The following is a 7,814-nucleotide window of genomic DNA, read 5'->3' as shown; positions in this document are numbered from 1 at the left end:
GACACGCTAAATTGTAAGTTTGGCACACAGGGTAAAAAAGGTTAAGACAATCTGTTAATAACATATTCACTAAGGTTGGCATGAAGTCACTGGCCAGGCCTTCACTCTTGATACAGTGAGATCATTGTCATACTCACAAAATGAAATAATGACACAATATAATATTATTGTAATATTAATTTTTAAAATAATGTAAATAAAATTGTGTTTTAAAGAGCAGGAGTCTATTTCCATGTCAAGCATTACCATAGCAATGTCTGAACCATCTACATTTTTCAGACTGTGCTAAGATTAATCAGCACTCAGTGGTTGCAGGGTCCAACAACTATGTCACTCCATAACAAAATAAATTGCCAAGTGACGGTTCTTTTTTTAGATTGTACAAGAGATCCAGCTGTTTCTCTGTCGTCAGGAACTGATGACACACTTTTGATGTGCCGGATATGGTGGTGCCGGAGATGTTATGTTTAGTAAAAATGTGTTTCCTATTCTATTCTTTGGATGTCTTCATCTTAAGGTTAGAAGGATACATATGCAAAAAAAAAAGATACAAGTGAGGGAATTGACGCGTACCCTCATATTTTCCGGAGATCAAACTTTCATGAGCATTCCTGTTACCAAATCCCCAGACCTGCTCCAAATTCATAGTCCATTCCCCTTTACATGTAACTGATGTCATACAACCAATCCTTTTTTTTTTTTTTTTTCTTACCAATTTTGCTTTACTTTTGTCCAGCCTGTTTCCTTTTTGTAAATCTGCTTTATGTGTTGTGTTTCATGACCAGCGGCCAATTATTGTTAGTCTGTTACTGACCATTGCTTCTAAACTAAGGTTCCTTTTACTACCAAGACTTATATTGTGACGACAAAATGATTAGGGAATGGATTCAATCTACTTAGTAAAAAAATGGCATACCTCAATCTTTTTGCAGCATGGTTGGAGTCTGTCAGCTCTGTGGAGTTATAGGACAAATACACGCTGCTTGTCGTTGTACTGAAAACACAAGAACCATATAAATTATTATTCCCAAATGATTCACAATCTCATGAAAAGAATTCATAAAAATACAGAGTCACTACTAACCAGAAACACAAAAGTTCACAAAAGACACTATTGCTTCGTAGTTGTCAAAGTTGGTCTGTAACACATCCAAAATTATTAAATTTTTTGGAATGTTTTTATTGCTTCTTTTTTAGTTATTCAATCGTATTTGCTTCTTTATGTTGTACACACAGTCACACAAACATTGTTTATTAGCTAACAATGAAACATCTGAATGTCTACACAACAGAAAGACCACTCAACCTGGATAAACTGTTCCTTCTTACCACTTCTCTCTTCTCAAAGATGATCACAACAGCTATGTAATGATTGAGAATTTAAATTCTTCTCCCAAAATTGAGGTCGTTGACAGTGTGATGGAAGAGATTCTCAATAATCTTGGGAGATATTTGACAGACAAGAAATGAATTTAAATTTATGACCATTACAACCAGACATGCAGCTGATATAACTGGAAAACTAGTTTACTTGTGTATTTGTTCGCAAGTGTACAAACTACATGCAATGCCTTTTAAGTCCATATTTAATTGTGGTTGCACTTAATAACACTTCTTATAAATAGTGAATCATTTCAATTAATCAACAACCACTGTGGTCTTCATGTGCTAGCAGAATAATGTTGTTTGTTGTTTTTTCCGTATAATTGCTTCTGTTCTACAAGGACAACTTGCCTCGCCTGTAAGCCAGTATGAGGTCTAAGTGTCCGTAGCTCACTGTGGTGGATGACTATGCTGTTCCCTGTTCTTTGAGAGGGGACCACAGACACCTAAATTCACAAATGTAACTATGCGCAAGCAGTTACAGTAGCAAATATCGTCTTAACTCTTTGATTGACATGCTGCAATGCATCTTGGCAGTTGTAGTTTTGTTCGCTCATTGTATGTTTAGCTTAAATTGTTTTAAGCATTTTGGGAGTTGTTGTTGACTTCTCTTATGGTATGTTATGGTATGTTTGGCTTAAATAATGTTCTCAAAGAAACAAATATGTTCCAACACAGTATTGTTGTACCTGTTGCATCTAAGTATAAATATGCACAGAAGTCACAATGAGCAGTCTTTATTCAATTCCTTCTATTAACAGCTTTCATATTTGTAAATGTGTATCACCAAGCCTATCATGCTAGAAAAAGATGCCGATTGCAGTTCAGATAAAGCTATTTTCTACAAATTTTTGGAAAATCACAACTTCAGAGATGTCATTTAATGAAAATTCCTATAATTACAGAGCAGTATTATGAGTCTCTCAAATTTATGTAGCCATTCATTTAAGCCACACAAATGTTTGTTCAGTATTTAGTCAAAGATGTCCTGTAGGCCTATGGCGCAAATTCTTTTTAGAGCTCCACCAGTTTCATATTTTTTGTCATTTAACAGCAGAAGCATGGGACTTTGCTTCCAAAAATCTCATAGTATACAGTAAAAATGTTTGATTTTCAGTACTCGTGTAGCAGGTGATGCCCTGTACTCAAATATGTCGGTCCCTGCCTGGAACTATGGACCAAATTATTTTTAGAGCTCCTACAGTTTCATTTTTTTTTCTTTTTTTTTTTTAGCCTAGAAATGAGGGATTTTAACTTCATAAAATCTCAAAATGTATAACATTTAATTGCTTGATTTTAAATATGGATTTAGTCGCCCCTAAAATAAGTAGTTGTCTAAAAACTAATTATGAATGTTTTTAACAAAGAAAAACTCCAACAACACATTTCTTTCACAATTTATTGGAATTGTATTTGTTTTGTATGACGGACAGACAAGGGTTACATTATTTTTATATAATTTTTTTAACTTGTGGTGAATATAATCCATTAATTTTGTATGAAATTATTTCCACAAAGTTTAAAGCATCAATTCAATCATACACCAACCGGAGGCAGCACCAATGCAATGCCAATGGAGGCACATCCAAAAGATTGAAACAGTTCAATCGTCCACCAACAGGTGGAAGCAATGCTGCAGGGCTAATGGAGACATAGCCACAAGACTCCAGTTTAATCTTCCACCAATAGGAGGCGACAAAACTGCCAAATCAATGGGAGCAAAACACAAGGCGACCTTTTCAAGAGCATGTTGGATCAAAAGCTCATGTTCTGAATCCCCAACCATGCAAGCCTCAAAGGTTTCAGGGGAACATCGTCCAACACATCACACAAAGGAACCCATCCAGTGTGTTGACCTGATGCAAGCTCATTTGGACCAAGGCAATCTTCTTTCCATCATGCAACAACAAAATGAACTGACAGCTCTACTAGTGCAACAACATTCTTCATTATCATTTCCTCTATGGGATGTACCCACCTTTTTGACAAAGATCCTGCTGAGTACAGCACATTTATTAGAGCATTTGTGCATGGAGTGGAAGGAAAGGGTGCTAGCAGCATATACTGTTCATACCTTTTTGGAGTAGTATACCAAAGAACAACATAGAGAGCTGGTTAAGAGCTGTCAACACATGCCACCAGACAGAGGATATAAAAGAGCAAGGGACCTTTTACAAGAACGCTTTGGAAATGAGTAACAAATTTCCACTGCATAAATGGAGAAAGCTCTTGGATGGCCATAAATAAAATCAGAAAACACTGGAGCTTTGTTTTGGCGTGTCTGGTGTAATGCTACGGAGGACATCAGCTACATGTCAGAGATGAATATTCCATCCAATATGCATGCTATTGTTTAAGCTACCATATACTGTAAATTGAGGGGAAACACTGAGCTGCAGGAGAAGCCCAGTCACAAAGCAGGTTTCACTGATTGTCAACCTAATTGAAAGACAAGTGTCTGTTGCTTCCAATCCACTCTTTGGAAACATTCAGGACACATACCTCAACACTGAAGTATAAAGAAGGAAACAAAGTCTCACAAGTATGCTTTAAAGGAAGCAGTGTTGCAACTTCTGTAGCAGCGGTCAATTCTAAACCTGTGACTCAAATGCAAAATGAGAGAAACTTACCTGATGAACCAATAAGGGTGTCCTGTCTGCTGTGTGAAGAGGGTCACAAATTGGAGTCAAACTGTAGAGTTGTAACTACAGCTGCAAAGTTAAATCTTCTGGATGGATAGCACAACTGTGCTAAAGTACATTAGGAAGGTGTTGAATTCAGTACTTCATCAGCAAATCGGATGACGAAGGATGCAAACTCTTCAGTGTGAGGTGGAAGCTATCCTTAATGAACGGCCACTCACAAAAACTTCAGATGATCCCAATTGTTTGGAACCCCTGACTCCCAATTTCTCGTTAACAGGAAAATCTGCTCTACCTCCAGTACGTTTTCCACACAAGTGATTTGTACACCAGATGGCAATGGAGGCAGGTTCAGTTTCTCGTTTTTCTGGCACAGATGGGTTGGGGAGTAATACCGCTTCTACAGGAATGCTAGAATGTATACATTAAAAAGGGCAAGAGGAGCATTGTTTCAGGGGACATTGTTCTTGTGGTGGACTCTGTTGTCCCTCGTGGAACGTGGCTGTTAGGAAAAGTGTTACAGACCTTTCCAGACACACAGGGACGGGTACGGTCCAAGTCTTGAAAGATCTGTCTTCTGCTGGAGGTTGATTTGTAAAGCTGAAACCTAACCTTGAGGTTATTTCCACATTTGCACTATTGACATTATTGACTGTCATTGGCTTCACCATTAATGTGGCAAATTATGTTTTTATACAGCAATATTAGGGGCCGGTGAGTTGTAGCTAATTTGGACATATGCTGCATGTGTGTAGTGTGTATGTGGGTGGTAGGTCTGTGTGAATGGTTTGTTCTTTATGTCACCTGCCACCTGTGTGTAAGTGCTAATCAGAGGTTAGAAAGGGACTCACAGGTGAGGGGGAGGTAGCAATCTGGATCTTGGAAGACACAGTTTTTCAACCTCAGCTGTGTGAGCTAGATCTTGTCTGCTCGTCTTAATCTTTCAAGTCAGTCTTTTTGTGTTTATGAATATATTTATGAAATAAAGGATTAACTGTACGGCGACGGTGGACCTCATTTGCACCAGTAAGAGTTAGAAAGGGCTTCAGATTCCCTGCAGTGGCATTTTTGTGAACAGATTGCCACTACGATCCCTACAGAGGCCTTTTTGTTAGAGCAAGATTTTTTTTTTTTTTCTTTTTTAACAGGAAACTCCACCAAAATCGCTATCGCCTAACCCACTTCACTCCATTTAAAAAATATAATCATTGTGAAACACACTCCATAGCGGGATCCAGCGCAACCAACCACACTTTAACTTGGTTAGTCATTTAATTTGTCACTAAAACTAATCAAAAGAATGCCAAATTGCTCATCACCTATCCATTATGTGTAACTGGGGAACCTTTAGAGGGTTGCACGAAGCTGGAGCCAATCCCAGCTGACAGTGGGGCAAGAGACACTGCACCACTGTGTTACTCGTCATATCATATGCAAAGAATGTAAAAAAAAAAAAAAAAACAATTCCATGACTCTTTTTTTTTTAAATATCAAAAATGATGTTTACTTAATTTCAAAATCAATAATTGCTACTTTTGTAGCTAAAAAAACAAACAAGTAACTTTAAAGTTGCACCATGGATTTGTTTTTTGTTTTCAACAAAGTGTACAGGAAGTAGCTTGAGCTGCTGTGGAATCTGTGGTCCATGTAAAAATAATTCCAAAAGGTACCACTATGTGGCAGCATAACACCACAGAATGTATCTTCTGGAAAGGACCTGCTTATGAGTTGGAAACCTAATCAGTTCGAAAAACGTACGTAACAAGCTAAAGCACGGTTTATTTTATCAGTGATTTAAAGAGATTTAAAACTGTTTAATGATAACATGACAAACTATTAAATGTTTTTAAATCCATTTCAAGAACATACAATTGCAACAAAATAAGGGATATAGTTTTATATGTCAGCAAAACATTAACCGTTTGCCTTCAAATGTTCAGTTAGAACAAAGATATCTCCGTTCCTAATTTGTCAGTCAGATTCTTTATGAAATATAAAAAGTACAACAAAGTGCACATCTGTCACAGTTGTCAAATTTACAGGCAATTTTGTCAAGTTGAAATATTGCCACCATCACAATATGATTTTTCATTTCATATCTTGATTTTACAAAAATACTGGTATTGTGAACTAGGCTATATGACATGACACACCCTGACTTAATTTGCCATAACCAAGAATGATAACCAGCCACACAATAACCTTCAGGATTAGTGGCTGTTTTCAGATTAGAAGAAGAAGAAAATCAGTTTTTAATTGGTATATAAATATTGTACTCATATATATTTAGAATGTTGCCACAACTTAAAATCTAAAGCAGAAATATAGTATAAGCACTGACTTGTTTACAACTTTCTATAAGGCATTCTATGGAACTGTAGCCCATTTGATCACTGCCTCTCCAGTCTATTTTCGATGTCTGAAAAGTAGGGCTGCATTATGTGCTAACCACACAGAGAAGTAGAAACTGACCAAACGCCAAAATGAGATGTATAAGGAGTAAGTTGTACTAATAAGAATGGATGTATTCTGTCTGCCTGTTTTGCCTATTGTCCTCTGTCCAGGTTTAAGGAGCAGGATGGCATGCTGGGAAAACCTGTCCATTATCGCAGGGTCACAGGTGTGATCACAGTAACACATGTTTCCTGTAAGGATTAAACTCATGATCATTTCAAGGTATGTATGCACTGAGAGGGTTGCTGGCTATGGAGGACACTGAACATACAATTGTCTGTCTGATCGTATCTGGATTTGATGACCACCTTAATCCTAGTCTGGATCAACAAAGTATATTTTCAGGATGAAACCTGAGGGCCGAATGTTGGGCATTGTCCCTCGCCTTCTGCTCTCTGGATGTTGCCTTTTCTCAAAATCCCTTTTTTATAAAGGAAATATCAGCCTCAGAGCTAACATGCTACCAAATGGAAGCATACAAAGGGGGCACTGGCATGACGGTGCCCCACATGGCAAGTTGGGAAGAAAATTTAGACAGCAAAATAAGGCAGGCCTGATTGGTTCTTTTAATAAATTTCTAACTGGGATGTTTTGGGACCGATTGGCAGGGATTTACTATGGGCGAAGTACACATGGTGATGTTTGACCATGTATCCTGCTCATTTCAATAGCTCACTTTATTGTTAACTTAAAATTTTATCTGATGTTTTCCCTTTCAGGGTGCAAATGTTCAAAATCCGCTATTGTTGCGTCTGGAACATCCTGTGCCTCAAAAGACTATTGGGATTGGTTTTGAGAAATACACAACTTGTACCAGCTCAGGTTTTGGGATGCATACATTCCTTGTCAGTAAACCTTAATGATATATAGAAATCATTTGATCCGAACACAGCAAATAATCTTTCAATGGCATTGGTAACCTGCAGTAATGCACACTTATGCTTCACGTCAGGCTGAACACCCCTTAGCTCTAATGTAATCACAAGCGAGATGGCATGTGGCTCAGAGTGTACAGATGACCGGCTCCCAACCACAAGGTTGGTGGTTTGATCCTGGCCTCCTCCAGCCACATGTCAAGGTGTCCTTGAGCAAGACACTGAACCAAGAGTTGCTCCTTGGGTGCTGTATTTGTATGTGTCCACTGCTCCTATTGTTTAGGATGGGTTAAATGCAGACTGAATTTCACTACATTTTACTGTCGGTTTAATGTGACATATAAAATTGTCGTAATCCATTGCTGAAAAGGTAATTTCTGTATTTCCCAATGCGTTGGTGTCTTATGTTAACAAACATCTTTAAGATTGATCCCGTATTTAGCTGGGACGCTTTAACCGG

This window comes from Etheostoma spectabile, chromosome 5 (assembly GCF_008692095.1).
Source record: "Etheostoma spectabile isolate EspeVRDwgs_2016 chromosome 5, UIUC_Espe_1.0, whole genome shotgun sequence".
In the NCBI taxonomy this organism is placed as follows: domain Eukaryota; kingdom Metazoa; phylum Chordata; class Actinopteri; order Perciformes; family Percidae; genus Etheostoma; species Etheostoma spectabile.
The sequence above is the reverse complement of the archived record's forward strand: the minus strand, read 5'-3'. Positions refer to the sequence as shown.